The following is a 20416-nucleotide window of genomic DNA, read 5'->3' on the forward strand; positions in this document are numbered from 1 at the left end:
TGAGAAAACAACATTTCACTGTTCAGAAACCCCTGAAGAGTTCGATTAGGCCACTAATCAAACTACACAGTTAGTTATAATAACCCAAACTCCAATTTGTGGTACACTGATGTAAAAACCTGGGCAGGCCTTATGCACCACTTGAATTGACCAAACAGTGACACCAATTATTATTTGATTAATTCACACAAGTATAATACAGGTCTCCGCATACATAGTAAGCTCAATAATAACTATAAATACAGCTATTTTTCATAATTTCTGTTTGTAGAGATTACATTTACATGCCAGTCTAATTTGGGAACCTCTCTCTATTTTTCTATCTTCCTACCCAAAACCTTTAATGGACATCATATCTTATTCATGCAGCCTGAAGTGAATTTGAGTGTTGCCGTGTGCATAGTTGATTTCACTCCCCACAGCCTGTTTCAACTGCCAAGTGCTCCTGTTGCATGTCGATTACGATACAATACCTCCTAAAACTAGTTCATTAGTAAAGTTGCTCAAATTGTGAGACTTAAGAATATATTGATTGTGGGTTTGGAGGACTGAGGAGGTTGCACTCGTTGTCACAGTCTCTCTGTTCTCATAATTTAAAATCCATGAACAAAAGTAGCCTATTTTAGAAAATGAATATTTGAGTGTACCCATATTATGAGGGTAGGGTATAATTAGGGTATTTTGACATATTATGAGACTAGTGAATAAGTACATTTTGAGTGTTGGCCTACACATATTGTGCAACAGGTGTGTAGGCCTAAGTATGTCTGTACTATACGTATCTATACTAGTCCAACTGCTGTATACCAGAGTTAGCATCACACAGAGTGATGTCTTACCCAACATGGCAGAGCCGGTTTTGTGGCCATCGTAGACATCTACGTAATCTCTACAGGCCTCAGGGACCAGGTCGAAGGAGGAGAACGTCAGTCTGATCTTCTCTCCCTCTGGTACAGTGATCCTCCACTGTGGACCACATGCACATACTATTTCATTTCACCACACATTTCATACACAAACATATCCATTTAGTTTGAACACAAACATCCATTATATTTCCATTACTTCATCAAACATTCAATCAATTACAAAGTTGAAATCAATGATCAAAGATCAACGATTCAATCAATGTCAAGATAAATCCATTATATAACCACATGCACCAACATGAGTCTGATATTCCTTCTAGTAGATTCTGGTGGGGGCAGGGTTTTTGGCACACAATTGAACGTATTCATATTCCAAGGCAGGGACTTTCTAAGTAAGGCACAACCTTAAGAAAAACATTACTGATAGAAGTTACATCTCTAGAATAAACACAGTCACTCGTCAGCAGGAAACGGGCAAGGGTGTCCTTTCTCTACATTTCATTTCTATCTACATTGCTTTATGCATAATTTCTCCTCAATGTTCCCATCCATCTCTTTCTCTCTCTTTCTGCCTGGAGGGTGCCCAGGTTGCAGACGGCTGCATGCGCTGCATATTGACACGAGTCATGAATAAAAATCATCCAATATCTCCTGGGCTGTGACGGTTTGGACAGGAGCCCATCCGCCTCAACATCCAAGCCAAGAAGGAGACAGAAAGCAACATGAGCAAGCCAGATAATACACAGCCAAACAACAGGACCAAGCATGAGTCCCAATTGGCAACCTTTCCCCTACATAGTGCACTACTTTTAACCAGAACCCTATGGGACCTGTAGTGCACTATAAAGGGCTATAGGGTGCCATTTGTGACGCAAGCCCAATGATCTAATGATCCAAACCAAGCAAAAGCTGACGTCAAAGCGCTCAGCCGTGCTCCGAGCCAAACACGACGCGAGTTTCTCCCCAATCTCGATCCACTATCTAGAACATCAAGCATGGTCAACATCCCCCTGTGTTCAGATGGTGCCTAGTGACCATGGATTTACTAAAGGGGCACCTCATTTGTAAACACCCCAAAATATAGGAGTCCAGTTCCCCATTGATTGTTATTGATGTAGCTTAGCTCCATACAGCACACAACATGACGGACCATGTTATTATTATTCACTTCCTCAGACAGAGAGAAAGGCGCTATTGATTGTAAAGTACCTCACAGAAAGACTGGGGCCATATAAACAACGTGTTGTGGATAATACTTGGTAGAAATGTGCTGCCGTGTGTATGGCAGAGTGTGGTACCATGGATGGCATGTCCTTGTGTAGGCCGCTAGTGTGTGTGTGTGTGTGTGTGTGTGTGGGTGTGTATGTGTGTGTGTGTGTGTGTGTGTGTGTGTGTGTGTGTGTATATGTGTGTGTGTGTGTGTGTGTGTGTGTGTGTGTGTGTGTGTGTGTGTGTGTGTGTGTGTACCTGGTAGAGAGCCCCGTTCTCATAGTTCTGTGCTGGGAACCCAGGGGTCAGTAGTTCCCCGCGGTCACCTTGGAGAGCGCCACCAGCCCCGGCTATTTCTGGAATCAGGGAGTGTGGAGATGGTGAGGACTTCAGCTGAACAGATACCTCAAGGATACCCACCATCCATCCATCGCTTTCTCTCTGTGTCTCTCTGTCTCTGTCTGTGTCTGTGTCTATGTCTGTGTCTGTGTCTCTCTCTCTCTCTCTCTCTCTCTCTCTCTCTCTCTCTCTCTCTCTCTCCCTCTCTCTCTCTCTCCCCCTCTCCCTCTCTCTTTCCTCCCTGAAAAGATCTGAATGTTCATAACTATGATCACTGTTGATTGATAATGGTGTTATTGTACCTAAAGTACTCTCTAGTGTCACAGCTTGGTACTTTGCTTTGAATCCCTTGTCTGTATTTCTGTCATTGGTGTCAAAGAACAACAACATAGAGTTTCCTAATGACACTATCGGCCCGGGTTTGGAGCGCCCACACAACCTCCCTGCAGAGCCAAACAGAACAGAAGAGAAAGAAGAAAACAATATGTGGATTACTGTACATATAGAACCTTTTATGTCAAATCAATAGCTACTGGCCATACGTCTAGACCTACATGTACAGTCCAGTATATCTATATAGCATTGATATTTTCAATACATTCCAATAAATGCATGTATGCATTTTTGTTGCTATGTTACAGAAACAGTTGAGTAATGTCAAACATCAATGTGACATTCCGCAGCGCAGAGTTGACATCCCTCTGAAAGTCTGTAATCTTGTTAGGGGCTGTAACTTAAAGTGGAGTAGTGAAGAGGCAGGCCAGCCAGGCTTATAGGCTGTGTCCGCCGTGGACGCTCTAATTTGGGTTTGACATCAAAGCTCAATCCCTTTATAGCCGTGGAGTGTGGATGGTCCTGTGGGGCTGTGTGTTGAGGGTCTGGGGAATAGGGGACACTGTGTGTGTGAGAGGGAAAGAGAGAGAGAGAGAGAGCGTGAGTGTGTGAGTGTGTGAGGTGTGTAGTGCTGCAGCCAAGGGGCAGAGGAAGTGAAGAGCCAGAGGAGGTGTTGCAACAACGCTGCAGGGTTAGTTATGTGTGTATGCGCGTGTGTGTGTCTGCATCTATTTGTGAAAGCAGAGGTTTGGCTATGTGTTAATATGTGGCACGGTGGAAAGTGTAACACAGCTGAGAATGATGGCGTGGCCTCACATTTACATCCACCAATCTCTAACTATACAAGTACAGAAAGTATAGAAAAGTACAGGAAAAAAAGCGAGTCCTAACCACAAGGTTTAAACATCAACGCTTTTGCACAGTCACCTTAATAGTTCCACCTCACACTTCACATAGCTTCCCTTTGCTGTGCCAGACATCCCAGCGTGTCAGCTAAGAGGTGAGAATGGACAGTTGGAGAGAGAGAGAGAGAGAGAGAGAGAGAGAGAGAGAGAGAGAGAGAGAGAGCCTCTGGCTGGGTGTCTAATTCTCCCATCCTGTCAGAAACAGTCTGAAGAGCACACACCATCACCTACAGGCGTAATAGAATATGATATGGGGAGTAAATTAAATATTTAAATGTAATATGTTTGCTCAAGTAAATGAGCTTGTAATAAAATGGGTAAAGCTAGTGATAGTGGGGAGAACCTGGTGGTTTGAGTTGTATAAAGTCAAGGAGAAAAGATCTGAGGATAGATCAAACAACTGAATATGAATGTACGATGTGCTGGAGATACTGATACTTCTTTTCAACAGGCTCAAAGGACAGAAATGGAATTACATTCCTTTGAATTAAATTCCTTTGTGCCCCACCATACCTTAAGACATGCCAAGGATGGATCCCCTACTCTACACCTGTACCCCACCTCTCAAAACCCTGTGTGGATCTATATCTGATCTGTATAGCGAGCTATTTGAGAACACACTACCCCCCACTCCAACACACAAACCTTCCCATATGTCTCCCCCTCAGGTTTCAGTAATAAATGTTGGCCTACCAAACCCTTTGCCTGGATGTATTGGCCTTAATCCACTTAATTAGTCTGGCTCCAGTGTCTCCAGTGTCTTACCGATGACTCCCAGGTTGTCCTGTATTGTAAAGTAGTCTGCTGTGCACAGGTCTGTTGCCTCCAGGGAGAAGTGTTCAAACCACAAATGGATCACCTGGAGTAGAGGAAAACAAACAGGCAGGTTTGACATACTGCTACTTAGTAGGAGGCTTGACTGTGTGTGTGTGTGGGGGGGTGTGTGTGCATATGCGTGTGTGTGCGAGTGAGAGAGAGAGAGAGAGAGAGAGAGAGAGAGATTAAAATCGAGATGACGGGGAAAAAGAGAGGAACAGATAGAGAGAGAGAGAGAGAGAGAGAAAAAGAGAGAGAGAGAAAGAGAGAGAAAGAGAGAGAAAGAGAGAGAGAGAGAGAGAGAGAGAGAGAGAGAGAGAGAGAGAGAGCGAGAGAGAGAAAGAGAGAGAGAGAGAGAGTAAGAGAGAGAGTAAGAGAGAGAGAGAGAGTAAGAGAGAGAGAGAGAGAGAGAGAGAGGGGAGGGAGGGAGGGAGGGAAAGAGAGAGAGAGAGAGAGAGAGAGAGAGAGAGAGAGAGAGAGAGAGAGAGAGAGAGGAGAGAGATTCAAATCGAGATGACAGAGAGTGAGAAAGAGAGAGGGAGAGATAGATAGAGGAGAGAGAGGGGGAGGAGAGAGAGAAAGGGAGAGGGGAAGGGGGAGAGAGACAGACAGAGACAGAGAGAGAGAGGAAGGAGAGGGAGGGGGAGAGAGAGAGAGAGAGAGAGAGAGAGAGAGAGAGAGAGAGAGAGAGAGAGAGAGAGAGAGAGAGAGAGAGAGAGAGAGAGAGAGAGAGAAAGAAAGGGGGAGAGAGAGGCAGTCTCAGTCTGGCTTGCTTGGCAAAGAGAAAATGTTTTTTGTTTTCCTGTCTCTTCTCCTTCTCCGGATGTCGTAGCTTGAGAGAATGGAAGAGACGTCAGAGCAGCCATCTGTCACGGTGTGGAGCTGTGTTTACATCTGATCTAAGGGCTTTCTGTCTCATATCTCATATCAAAAGCACTATTCCAATGAAAGATCATTGACATGATGATCTGTTCTGTTGGTGACGGTGATCTCAGGCGTCTTTTAAAGCATTGTTCCTCTGCAGGTTTTGTTCTATATAAGTCAACCAAGCATTCTGGTTTAGAGTTGGTTTTTAAAGTGCAATATTTTTCAAAGTTAGTGATGTGGTTAATTTGATGTTTTTAGTCGTTATCTTAATGGTTTCTGCACCTGCCAAACATTCTCTCTAGCCGCTGTGCATTAATAAAAGATAAGGGGATCCCTTTGATGAATATTTATCAGGCAGACACAGAATCTCCTTTAAGGACAAGAGACCCTGTTCCTTACAATATGACTGGGTTCCCATTTTCCAATTTCCAAAATGGCCGCCTGTCTTTGTGTTCTCTTCTACTCTGTATGTGTACTGATGGGTGAAAGGACAGGGCATGGAAAGGTGTCTGGCGTGTTACTTCCACCCATCAGCTCCTGTCAGATCAGTGGTCGTCATGGAAATGACATGAGGCTTTTTTAGATTATCTCTTGAAAGTTTAGAATTCTTAAAAATGCATCCATTCTTCCTTTATCTCTTCCATGAGGTAGTCAATGATCCAACCAGTGACTACTTCAATTAAGGAAGAAAGAAAGAAAGAATGAAAGAAAGAAAGAAAGAAAGAAAGAAAGAAAGAAAGAAAGAAAGAAAGAAAGGAAGGAAGGAAGGGAGGGAGGCTAGTCAATGACATTTGAACAGAGCCTATGAGACTTAGTTGAGTTTTGACATGTATACTGAACAAAAACATGTTAGTTGTTGGACCCATGTTTCATGAGCTGAAATAAAAGATCCCAGAAATGTTCCATACTCACAAAAAGCTTATTTCTCTCAAATTTGGTGAACAACTTTGTTATTATCCCTGTTACTGAGCATTTCTTATTTGCCAAGATAATCCATCCACCTGATCAGTGTGGAATATAAAGAAGTTGATTAATCAGCATGATCATTACACAGGTGCACCTTGTGCTGGGGACAAGAAAAAGCCACTCTAAAATGTGCAGTTTTGTCACACAACACAATGCAATTGGCATGCTGACTGCAGGAATGTTCACCAGAGCTGTTGCCAGAGAATGTAATGTTCATTTCTCTGCTTTAGAAAATTTGGCAGTACATCCAACCTGACTCACAACTGCAGACCACATGTAACCACGTACCTCTACAAATCAGCCGGGCTAGACAATCTGGACCCTCTCTTTCTAAAATGATCTGCCAAAATTGTTGCAACCCCTATCACTAGCCTGTTCAACCTGTCTTTTGTATCGTCTGAGATTCCCATAGATTAGAAATCTGCCGCGGTCATCCCCCTCTTCAAAGGGGGAGACACTCTTGACCCAAACTGCTACAGACCTATATCTATTCTACCCTGCCTTTCTGAGGCAGCCAAGTTAACAAACAGATCACCGACCATTTCGAATCTCACCGTACCTTCTCCTCTATGCAATCTGGTTTCAGAGCTGGTCATGGGTGCACCTCAGCCACGCTCAAGGTCCTAAACGATATCATAACCGCCATCGATAAGAGACATTACTGTGCAGCCGTATTCATCGACTTGGCCAAGGCTTTCGACTCTGTCAATCACAACATTCTTATTGGCAGACTCAACAGCCTTGGTTTCTCAAATGATTGCCTCGCTTGGTTCACCAACTACTTCTCCGATAGAGTTCAGTATGTCAAATCGGAGGGCCTGTTGTCCGGACCTCTGGCAGTCTCTATGGGGGTGCCACAGGGTTCAATTCTCGGGCCGACTCTCTTCTCTGTATACATCAATGATGTCGCTCTCTCTGCTGGTGATTCTTTGATAAACCTCTACGCAGACGACACCATTCTGTATACCTCTGGCCCTTCGTTAGACACTGTGTTAACAAACTCCAGATGAGCTTCAATGCCATACAACTCTCCTTCCGTGGCCTCCAACTGCCCTTAAACGCAAGTAAAACTAAATGCGTGCTCTTCAACAGATTGCTGCCCGCACCTGCCCACCCGTCCAGCATCACTACTCTGGACGGTTCTGACTTAGAATATGTGGACAACTACAAATACCTAGGTGTCTGGTTAGACTGTAAACTCTCCTTTCAGACTCACATCAAACATCTCCAATCCAAAATTAAATCTAGAATCGGCTTCCTATTTCGCAGCAAAGCATCCTTCACTCATGCTGCCAAACATACCCTCGTAAAACTGACCACCCTACCGATCCTCGACTTCGGCAATGTAATTTACAAAATAGCCTCCAACACTCTACTCAACAAATTGGATGCAGTCTATCACAGTGCCATCCATTTTGTGACCAGAGCCCCATATACTACCCGCCACTGTGACCTGTATGCTCTCGTGGGCTGGCCCTCGCTTCATACTCGTCGCCAAACCCACTGGCTCCAGGTCATCTATGAGTCTCTGCTAGGTAAAGCCCCACCTTATCTCAGCTCACTGATCACCATGGCAGCACCCACCCGTAGCACGCACTCCAGCAGGTATATCTCACTGGTCACCCCCAAAGCCAATTCTTCCTTTGGCTGCCTCTCCTTCCAGTTCTCTGCTGCCAATGAGTGGAACGAACTGCACAAATCTCTGAAGCTGGAGACTATTACCTCCCTCACTAGCTTTAAGCACCAGCTGTCAGAGCACCTCACAGATCACTGCACCTGTACATAGCTTATCTGTAAATAGCCCATCCAATCTACCTCATCCCCATACTGTATTTATTTATTTATCTTGCTCCTTTGCACCCCAGTATCTCAACTTGCACATTCATCCCCTGCACATCCTACCATTCCAGTGTTTAATTGCTATATTGTAATTACTTTGCCACCATGGCTTATTTACATGCTGTATATAGATTTTCCTACTGTATTATTGATTGTATGTTTGTTTATTCCATGTGTAACTCTGCTTGTTGTATGTGTCGAACTGCTTTGCTTTATCTTGGCCAGGTCGCAGTTGCAAATGAGAACTTGTTCTCAACTAGCCTACCTGGTTAAATAAAGGTGAAGAAAATAAATTATATAAACCTTCACATCCGGCTTCTTCACCTGCGGGATAGTCTTAGACCAGCCACCCGGACAGCTGATGAAACTGTGGGTTTGCACAACCGAATCATTTCTGCAATAACTGTCAGATAGCGTCTCAGGGAAGCTCATCTGAGTGTTCGTCATCCTCACCAGGGTCTTGACCTTACTGCAGTTTGGTGTCGTACCCAACTTCAGTGGGCAAATGCTCACCTTCAATGGCCACTGGCACGCTGGAGTAGTGTGCTCTAAACAGACGAATCCCGGGTTTCAACTGTACCGGGCAGATGGAAGACAACATATATAGCGTTGTGTGGATGAGCATGGTGGTGGTGGAGTTATGGTATGGGCAGGCATGAGCTTCAGACAACGAACACAATTTAATTTTATCAATGGAAATTTGAATGCACACAGATACCGTGATGAGATCCTGAGGCCCAATATCATGCCATTCATCTGCCGACATTACCTCACGTTTCAGCATGATAATGCATAGCTACATGTCGCAAAAATCTGTACACAATTCCTGGAAGCTGGGTATGTATTCGAATTAAAGATTGCTTCACCAGTCCCATTAAACAAAAGCAATTGGTAATTGGTAATTAAAGCATTAACATACAGCAATAACATTGGCCAATGACAACATGGTCAGCAGCTACCCTATACAACCAATGCAGTACAAGTTTTTAAAATATAATTTGCACACATATACACTGAGTGTATAAAATATTAAGAACACCTTGCTAATATTGAGTTGTACCCCTTCTTTTTGTCCTCCGAACAGCCTCAATTCTTCTGGGCATGGACTCTACAAGGTGTCAAAATCATTCCACAGGGATGCTGGTCCATGTTGACTGGATGTTGGCTGGATGTCCTTTGGGTGGTGGACCATTCTTGATACACACGGGAAAATCCCAGCAGCGTTGCAGTTCTTGACACACTCAAACCAGTGCGCCTGGCACCTACTACCATAACCTGTTCAAAGGCACTTAAATATTTTGTCTTGTCCATTCACCCTCTGAATGGCACACATACAAAATTCATGTCTCAAATGTCACAAGGCATAAAAATGCTTCTCTTCATCTACACTGATTGAAGTGGATTTAACAAGTGACTATGATGGATCATAGCTTAATAAGGGATCATAGCTTTCACCTGGATTCACCTGGTCAGTCTATGTCATGGAAAGAGCAGGTGTTCCTAATTTTTTGTACACACATATATCTATCCGTATGTTGACTAGTGGTGTATATACAGTGCATTCGGAAAGTATTCAGACCCCTCAACTTTTTCCACATTTTATTATGTTACAGCCTTATTTAAAAATTTATAAAATTGTTATTTTTCGTAATCAATCTACACACAATTCCCCATAATGACAAAGCAAAAACTGGTTTTTAGATTTAAAAAACATTCACATTCACATAAGGATTCAGCACTTTGTAAAGGCACCTTTGTTGAAGCAGTTTGGAACCACCAAGACTCTTCCTAGATCTGGCCGCCCGGAGAAGGGCTTTGGTCAGGGAGGTGACCAAGAACCCCCTGGTCACTCTGACAGAGCTACAGAGTTCCTCTGTGGAGATGGGAGAAACTTCCTGAAGGACAACCATCTCTGCAGCACTCTGCCAATCAGACTTTCATGGTGGAGTGGCCAGACGGAAGCCACTCATCAGTAAAAGGCACATGACAGCCCGCTTGGAGTTTGCCAAAAGGCACCTAAAGACTCTCAGACCATGAGAAACAAGATTCTCTGGTCTGATGAAACCATGATTTAACTCTTTGGCCTGAATGCCAAGCGTCACGTCTGGAAGAAACTGGGCACCATCCCTACAGTGAAGCATGGTGGTGGCAGCATCATGCTGTGGGGATGTTTTTTAGCAGCAGGGACTGGGAGACTAGTTAGGATTGAGGGAAGGATGAACGGAGCAAAGTGCAGAGAGATAGATCCTTGATGAAAACCTGCTCCAGAGCACTCAGGACCTCAGACTGGAGTGAAGATTCACCTTCCAACAGGACAACGACCTGTATAACGACCTAAGTATACAGCCAAGACAACACAGGAGTGGTTTCAGGACATGTCTCTGAATGTCCTTGAGTGGCCCTGCCAGAGCCCGGACTTGAACCTGATCTAAAACCTGATCTAAAATGGAGAGACCTTAAAATAGCTGTGCAGCGACACTCCCCATCCAAGCTAACAGAGCTTGCAGAGAAGAATGGGAGAAACTCCCCAAATACAGGTATGCCAAGTTGTAGCATCATACCCAATAAGACTCAAGGCCGTAATCGCTGCCAAACGTGCTTCAAAAAAGTACTGAGGAAGGGTCTGAATACTTATGTAAATGTGATATTTTCAGTTGTATATTTTTTTTACAAATTTGCAAACATTTCTAAAAACCTGTTTTTGCTTTGTCATTATGGGGTATTGTGTTTAGATTGATGATAAATGTTTTTTAATACATTTTAGAATAAGGCTGTAAGGTAACAAAATGTGGAAAAAGGTCAAGGGGTCTGAATACTTTTCCCGAATGCTCTGTATAATGTAGACAGAAGCTAGACAGTTTTTGGCCTTTCAATATGACCATCACTTCAAAGTGCAGACATTATTCCTGGGCAAGGTTTATTGAATAAGGGATTTAAAGGACGAATAAAGGAGAAAGGATATAAAAGGGAGAGAGAGAGAGATAAAGAGAGAGAGAGAGAGTGAGAGAAATAGAGAGAAAGGGAGTGAGAGTATTTGCATTATACTAGACCAGTGTACTGTGTGAGTGCTGTCTCTGGAGTCAGCCGTGTCTCCTAAGACAGTCTCACTCATAGAAATGGATGACAGCCATTATTCTTAGGTACGATATGACTGATTTGGCTAACCGAGCCAAGATAGCGTGGGACAGTGTTGATAACATCATAGATTTTTATATGATTTAAATGCATTTTTAGGGGGTGGGGGAGGCTGTATTTTTTGGGAACCAGCACAGAACTGTAAAAAGGCACCAAGATATATTGCAGATAGGTGGACTCTATTATATGATAAATAGATCATCATTGACACCTTGTCAGAAGCCAAAACAACACGCATGTTATATCACATTTTAACTAATGATTTGATGGGCTGTTTTCTAACTATAGATGAAATAGAATGACTCATGAAAAAAAATGCAGACGTGACAAATTGAGGACGTATTTGTCATGCTTTCTATGGTGACAGAGTGACACTATATGAAAAATACGTCCAGCCATCCATAACAGTGCTTGGAACCGCGTCAGTGCATCAGTATCCAGTGGTGAGACCAATGAGATGCCAATGTCCAAGGGGACCAATTAGACTTTCAGATATCCCTAAAGGTTTGCAGGAGGTTTGTCTATAGACGTTCCCTCAACGTTAGAGGGAACCTTTGCCTTTTGTTGTCGTTCTGTTCCTCCACAGCTGGGTCTCAGCTCGGACTGTCTGTCTGCCACACTGTGAGGCCAGTGGCAGGGGACGTCACTGTGACTCACATCACAAAGGTACCACAAAGACACAGAACCCCCTTAGAATATAACTCTCTGTCTCGCCCTGTACCCAGAATGGAGGCACATTCAATGCCAGAAGTATTCAATGCCATTATTACTGTAACGATGAATGCTGTTGGTTTGTTATTGCGGTATAGAATGACTCAGATCATTCTTCTATACTTATAATTTATTGCTGATATGAAAGTGTGGCTTAATTTAATCCTAAATAATAAAACATCTGTCAGAGACAAAGATACATTAAGAACACAATGTACAGTGATGGAAATTTAAATCAAAATAGACAACAAAACATCACTTTTCATCTGCTTGTCAGCAAACTCACCACCAACCGACAGCCATTACCCACCCACTCCCCAGACGCTTAGCTAAGCCTGGTATTATGGTAAATGTATAATGGTCCATAAATCACACGGGTCCATAAATCACTGTTTCATAGTCCTGCTGAGAGGCATTGAACTTTCTGGTGTGAGTAGAGCTATAAACCTTCATTTGATTGAAGTGTTTCAAGTTTTGTACTCACACACCTCCTTGACAGTGATGAAGTTTAGAGGGATAGTACAACTCCTAAGTGTTTACCGTATATACAGTAGTACTAATCATCTGGCCTACATGAATGTGTTTAAAGTATATAGCAGCCCACCACCAGGTAGCCTAGCAGTTAAGAGAATTGGGTCAGTAACCGAAAGGTTGCTGGTTCCAATCCCTGAGCCGAAAAGGTGGAAAAATCTTGTGTAAGACAGTTAACCTCCAACAACAACTTCTCCCCGGGCACCGATGACGTGCATATCGATTAAGGCAGCCCCCCGCTCCTCTCTGATTCAGAAGGGTTGGGTTTAATGCATTTAGTTGTGCAACTAACTAGTTATCCCCCTTTCCCTTCCCCCCATTTAAACATACAGGTAGTACACTACTCACCTTCATCAGTGGAGACGCTGTTCTTGTCAGTGAAGTAGATGACCACCAGTCCGATGCAGGCGCCAGTCAGAGCCACAAACAGTAGTATCAGGCTCTTCTCCAGGGTACTCAGACCCCTGGACGTGGGCCTCTTCTTTAGGTCTTCCTCCATGCTCTCTGTTCACAGTGGTGGAGATGTGCAGGTGTGGAGCAAATGTGCTTTGCCTCTGGTGCACCAGCGTCTCACGGTCTGGTTCGACCTCTGCTAGACTGGCTGTACCTTGGACTCTCCTGAACCTGGACAAGGGACACGGAGCGTGTCTGTGCGGAGACTTTTTGACTGTTTAGGATATTTGAACATGTTGTAAAACGTGTTTTTGTGTGCATAGGGTAAATTAGTTGATGTCATTTTGAGTCTCAAATAAAACCATTATGATACTGTACATAGCTTCAGTAGGGGCAATGGTACATTTTTTACCTCTCACCTACAACTTAGCCTGTTGTAGGCTACTACAGAACCGTTATTGTACAACCGTTGTTGTACAGTATAGCCTATAGCAGGGGTGTTCAACTCTGACCCTATGAGGTACAGAGCCTGCTGCTTTTCTGTTCTACCTGATCATTAATTGTACCCACCTGGTGTCTCAGGTCTAAATCAGTCCCTGATTAGAGCACAACATTGAAAAAAAACACAGTGGAACTGGCTTCGAGTTCCAGAGTTGAGTTTGGGGGGGACAATGGTATATGACCTGTGTTTACGCGAGGCTTGTTTATATTATTAATTTTGCCCCTACACTCGACCCCGAATCTCATTTCAAAACATTTACTGTCTCAACCTCAGCTTTTATAAGAGGAGCGGCCCGTCACACAGTGCACTGCAATTATCGCCAAGCTTACTAATTGATTAATGTAGTACAGAGCACTTCTGGGCTATGGTTAAACTCTTTAATGTGGCTTAAGTGCCAAAGCACTTAGAATTAGCGATGGATTTGATTAAAGTAAAAGGCATGATGGGGACTAGGCTCACGGGAAGCTACTGTGTAGTCATCTATGCCCCATAGGAGTCCCACAGACGCTACCTGGCAATCAATTACAATTTGTTAAGCTAATGGATAATGTGCTAGAAACAGGCTTGTAATCCTGCCTGTTGGAATCAGTGGTCCCTTCCCATGATGCATCTAAAATAGCACGTTATTCCCCAAATAGTGCAGTACGTTTGACTAGTGCTCTATGTGCCCTGGTCAAAAGTTGGGCACTTTGTAGGGAATTATGAGCCGTGGTCAAAAGTAGAGCACTATGTAGGATGCAATTTCGGACACTTCGTTGCAAATTTCTAATGGCTCTCTGTACAGACAGACTGGCTCATGCTGGCTCATGCTGCCAGTGTGTTTGTAGCAGGGGAGAACGACTGCCCCCTCGGATTGATGCCATGGAAGTTCGAGGCCAACCGAGGTACTAAAGGCTTTGTTAGCAGAAAAACAGGATCCCCCATTATAGTGAATGGAAAAATGACAATCTTCATGGTAAATCTTTGAGTAAATAAAACAATTTAGAAGACAATCATGGTACCAACAATTGCTTCTAACACACCATATGTATGTCCTTGAACCGATTATTTAAAAATCGCACACAGAAGAAGTTATAAGGATAATTAAGTTGCTAATGGCAGCCTGCAGTACTCCGGTCGGCCTTCGGCTTCAGTTACTCAATGAGAGGGAGCAGCACTTCCTGGAATAGCTCAAACTGCGCATGTGATGTCTCCATCAGACACCATTTAAACAGACTTCACTTGGCTTCAATGCGCTATTGAGTCGTCACATAGGAATGAATGGTGTCACGTGATCAGTGGCTTTGTCCATTCATATATACAGTCATTGGTTTGTAGAGAGGAGTTTCAAAGCGCTGAGATATGCACTTCACTATGTACAGACTGATAATAGCACAAGCCAGAGAGATATTAGAGCAAGCAGAAGAGGGCCATTTATACAACCAGTCATAAACACTAACAGAGATCAGCACAGATCAGAATGATTGTCAAGAAAATTGCGAAAATGGTCTCTGTGGAGAGATTCATTTCACCACACAAGCCATATTGTTAAATATTTATACAGCACAGAACAGTACAATGTATTATCAGATAATGTTTTATTATCTAGGTGAAGTGTGAGTTACACTGTAGCGGTTATCTATCTGGCTCCCCAAGGTCTACTTTAGAGGGTTAGATGTTGTGAACCTGTGGTGCGGTGGTTCGTGTTACCATAGAAACCCTGGGCCTAGGATATGGGAAGTAGCACACTCACATACAACAGCACTGGGTTTGAAATGGCACCCTGTCCCTTATATGATACACTACTTTTGACCAGGGCCCTACTATGACTGTAACTTGGGACTCAACCTGTGTTACAGTACTATGGCAACTTAATTGTTGAGGACAGGCACGCGGTAATGCCTGGAGCGGAATAGGTGGAAAGGTATCAACAACATCAAACCATGGTTTCCATGGGTTTGATGCATTTCCATTCGCTCCGTTCCAGCCATTATTATGAGCCGTCCTCCCCTCAGCAGCCTCCACTGCTGTACAGGTGTGAGTTGCAGTTTTTTACTGTGTCAAAGCGAGGCCATCTTGTTTGAATTGAATTACCAAGAAGGATGATGAAGGCTGAAGGATGATGAAGTATGAAGAAGGATGAAGGCTGAATCACTATTTCTCAACACGTGATTGTGTGAGAACTACCCCTCAGCCACGGGCAACGTCCGGCGAGACAGAACGCTCCCCCTCCTCCTCTGACCGACAGGTTTTTAATTGGACTTTTAATCAGAGTCGACTGCAGGAGAGTTGAGGAATCTTGATATCATCTGAGGGGGCGATAATGATAAGGGACAGTTTGGCAACTGCAATATTCACGCTCGCCATTCGTCATTACAAATTAGGCCGCTCAATAACGACCTACGTCTTCATTCACACGCTCCTAATTGCGGATTGGAGATTAAAAATAACTTTAGGAGAGATTTGCATACAATGTGGAAGCGATACCAGAGGTTTCTTCACAATAACTTTGGAGTCAGGGTTAATGAGTTTCATAGAGGAAGTGGTTAATCTCCATGGAGATTGAATGGTTGGAATTACCTCATCATATAAAGGCCTCTTGGATTCAGCCACAGTCTGATTAGACAGAGACACATTCACTATGGTAACCAGTCACTTTAAATACCTAATCTATCTCTAGGAGATAAGCACCTAGGCCTATACATTCCCTCCAATTCTTCCCTTTGGGAAAGACAGAAACAAGTGGTGATATACTGTACTCCCACTGGGCACACACTGGTTGAATCAAACGTGTCATTTCAATGAAATTACGTTGAACCTACGTGGAAGACGTTGAATTGACGTCTGGGCTGAAACGGAAGCTTTTTATCTCTCCTTGGCAACACATTTAGGATCATATCATTATTTAACAGAACTAAATTAAATGATTTAAGATATTATACAGTCGATAATGATTTTATATAATGTCTTGCATTTTTTTGTTGGTTGTGGGTCAATTCTAGTAGGTGGTTGAGATATTTTCTCAGTTGCTTTACATTTCAACTCAAGGGGGAGAAAGCCCCTTCACTTGGGGCTCCCGAGTGGCGCAGCGGTCTAAGGAACTGCACCTCAGTGCTAGAGGCATCACTACAGACCCTGGTTCGATTCCAGGCTGTATCACAAAAGGCTGTGATTGGGAGTCCCATAGGGCGGTGCACAATTGGCCCAACGTCGTCCGGGTTAGGGTTTGGTTGGGGTAGGCCGTCATTGTAAATAAGAATTTGTTCACAAATAAAATAAATACAACTGGACACCTGCCATGAAGGATGCTTCCAAACTAAGATGTCTGTGAAGTGACATTAACAACTCTCATTGCAACTCTACCCTCCAAACTTGCTTACAACTAACTGCACACCACTCACATCAATGACATCCGTTCACAACAATACTAGTAAAAGTCCTACAACTACAGGTCAGTATATAAACCCTGCTGCTGCTGCAGGTCTTCAATACATCAGCTACAAAACATTTTAGTGCATCAAGAATGGATTGGATTTATATAGCAGTTTTCCCAGTCGCTCAAATCGCTTTATTAGATGTGGTGTGTCAATGTGGGGGATACTTTCTCAACCATGAGTGTCTCTGGGAGGGGGAGGGAGAGGGAGAAAAAGGGAGAGAGATAGAGTGTTGCTGCAGTGTGTGTGTGTGTGTGTGTGTGTGTGTGTGTGTGTGTGTGTGTGTGTGGAACCTCTGTCCACTGGGGGACCAATGATTTATAGAAACATCTGTCAGCCATTATAAAGCAGTCTCTAGTGAAGACAGCCAAGGTGACCTTAGTGTGTGTGTGTGTGTGTGTGTGTGTGTGTGTGTGTGTGTGTGTGTGTGTGTGTGTGTGTGTGTGTGTGTGTGTGTGTGTGTGTGTGTGTGTCTGTGTGAAAATATATGTGCACCTGTGCTTGACTTTCAGCATGTGAAAGGTTACGTACGTGTGTTTGTGTGTGGAACGGCGGGGTGGTTAATAACAAGCCACTATAAAATGCTCAGGTCTGCAGTGTGTAGTGTTACACAGTGATGGAGTATGCTGGAGTGGAGGAGGGAGAGGAAGATAGAAACAAGTATGTGTTCCCCTATGAACAAGAGCACATAGGGGAACACAGACACACGCATAAACGCGTGCACACACACACACACACACACACACACACACAGAAGCGCACACGCACGCCTCAATCCTTCCAAACACCTTTTCCCACAACGCTTCCCAACAATGCGAAGTAATGTAGGCCATATAGTCCACAGGGGCCTGAGCAGCAGACGACATCGGAGGAAGTTCCTTACTGTAGTGCTGCCGGTGATTCAAGACAACAGTGAGTAAACAAAACACCTGGAGCAGTACTGGGGAGGCGCTATAAGAGCTGTTCTGGGGTCAGGGAGAGAAACAAAAGGACTGAAGCAGTACTGGGAAGGCACTATAAGAGCTGTTCAGAGGTCAGGGATAAAGAGACGCTTCAGAGGGGAGGCAGGGGCTTTAGCCGCCCTGCTGTTGCTGACTGATATGGCGGTTTTATGATAGAGAGAAAGTGAGAGAGAGATAAAAAGAGGGGGAGAAAAATAAAGAGAGAGAGAAAGAGGGAGAGAAAGAGAGTGAGAGATATAGTGCTTTTATTTGACATCATCATAGAGGGAGAACATAAAGCTTGACATGATTCATTACATCACCCAGTGCTCCAGAATCAACCCCAGTGGTTCATCTATGGAGAAGAGCTAAGCATCGCTAAGATCACCACACCCTTACTCATAATCACATACTTACCAATCTCTAAATACAATCAGTAAACAGCAATTAACACAGATACTGATCCCCATGATAAGATGGAGTCTGAGTGTGTCTGATGTGCGTCTAAAGATCAGACAGGGAATTATTTGTGATTTGTATTGGTAATTGTAATGGCTTGTGCTCAAGCTGCGTCTAGGCTACACGAGTCCTCTACGGATTTTCTGTGTAGCTGAGATGAGTCTCTCTGTGTGTGTGTGTGTGTGTGTGTGTGTGTGTGTGTGTGTGTGTGTAGCTAACTGGGTCATAGCAGGAGGTTTAACACAGTTTAACTATGTTTCTGAGGTGGACATTTTATCTGGAGGGCTAGAGGCAGTCTTGATATAGACTCTAACTAACATGCAGTCGAAGCACCACGCCGAAACCTGATATTCAGTGAAGCTCAAAGAACGGTTATGTAGTGGTGACTGTAATTTCCATAGAGAGGGGGAAAATGCCCCGTGAGAATATAACAGAATCGTATGAGACGACACAACAGTGACATGCAGAGAAATTCCCTCACCAAGATAGAATGTAGACTCCACTAATCTTTTCCAACGCTAGAGCATAATTTGATTTCTTAAAGCGCACTGACACATTAATGTTAGATGATGATAGACTGGCCAACTGTTGATGAACACGGGCTCTCAGTTTAATTAAGTTTCTGGGCCCCGCACAATTTATTTTCATCTAAATCAATGATCATCTGCAAGTCAAATAGCCTATATCTATTTTTAAGGCAGGGATTTCATTTTCCAAACCCTATGATTTATAACTCTAAAATAAAACTCTGTTTCAATTCCACTCCCTAGATTTCTTATCCTGCCAGAGAGGAGAACAGCAGCACTCATTGTACAACATTACAAAACAACCTTTCTATTTCAAACAGGTGCATTCAAAACAGCCCCACCCCCAACCGTCTGAGGGGGAGTTCTACCTGGAACCAAAAGACTGCGGTCATGACCAGATTGGATTCTGGGTAGTGATATTAGACAGGACATACAGTGCAGAGTGTGATTTTAATATTGAATAATACAGGCTGCAAGTTACTATGGCAGAGTGAGAGGTATTTTTTCTCACTTTTTTGAGATCCCCTACCTCCCATGTCTGTTTCTCTCTGTCTCAGTCTCTCTCATCTCTCTATCTTACAGTCTTTTCATCTCAATGAATCTCCTCTTGTGTTTAACATCCACCGCCTATGGCCACTTTCAAATGGGAACCAGTCGCAGGGACACGGGGGGCGAAGGGGACATTAAATATTGAAACACCAGCTAATTAAGGCCGGGGTGAGGGAGTCAGCATTAAGGCTGGTGAGCCGACTGCTGCTGGTCGTGATCTATGGACAGAGAGACGGAGAGAGAGAGCGCGAAGAGACAGAGAGAGAGAGATTGGGGAACATTGAAGGAAGATGGGAGGGAGAGGATCAGGGGATGCTTGTAGCTCTACACATGTAGAAAAGGTGTCAGTACAAATCCAATACATCTCCCAAAGGTAGCAGCACAACAAAATAGGTTGGTGATGCACTTCACTGTGGCAGCCCCTTTAATCAGCAACTGAGATGACTGTCTGGTTGTGAGTGTGTGGGGTGTGTGATTCTCGTCTTAACACCTTGAATACCAGGGGGATGGACTTTTGTGTGTGTGTGTGTGTTCTTTTGACAGGGAACAGAATAGCCCAGGACACCTAACCTAACAGCCCACTGTGACGAGTGCAGTGATGAGTGGTGACACACACATACACCCAGACACACAGGAAGTGACAGCACAGTCATGTGAAATCAGTGTATCACACTGAGACAGAGGGTGTATTCAAACAGACAGTTAGTTGTAATTCCAAAACAAAGTAGATTGGCTGTGAATATTCCCCATTCCACAGTAGGATGTGATGGTAAGCCTATAAGTTGAGACTACGTTTTCAATGTTTTATAATTTAATAACTTCATTACTCTTAAAAATAATGTGGAGGAAACAAGGTTTATGTAATATTTTTAAGCGGATATTTTCAAGTATGTTTCAGGTGATTCTAAAAGAGACTAGATAAATTGAAAGTTTTAATTAACTTTATGTAAGCAGACTCATAGTTTAATTTGCTCTGCTTAACCCATACATTTCACATCACTGGATTTGGAATGTAGACCTACCTACCTCTCACAATGACTGGCTTTGGAATGTAGACCTACCTACCTCTCACAATGACTGGCTTTGGAATGTAGACCTACCTACCTCTTACA

This window comes from Oncorhynchus kisutch, linkage group LG7, assembly GCF_002021735.2.
Source record: "Oncorhynchus kisutch isolate 150728-3 linkage group LG7, Okis_V2, whole genome shotgun sequence".
In the NCBI taxonomy this organism is placed as follows: domain Eukaryota; kingdom Metazoa; phylum Chordata; class Actinopteri; order Salmoniformes; family Salmonidae; genus Oncorhynchus; species Oncorhynchus kisutch.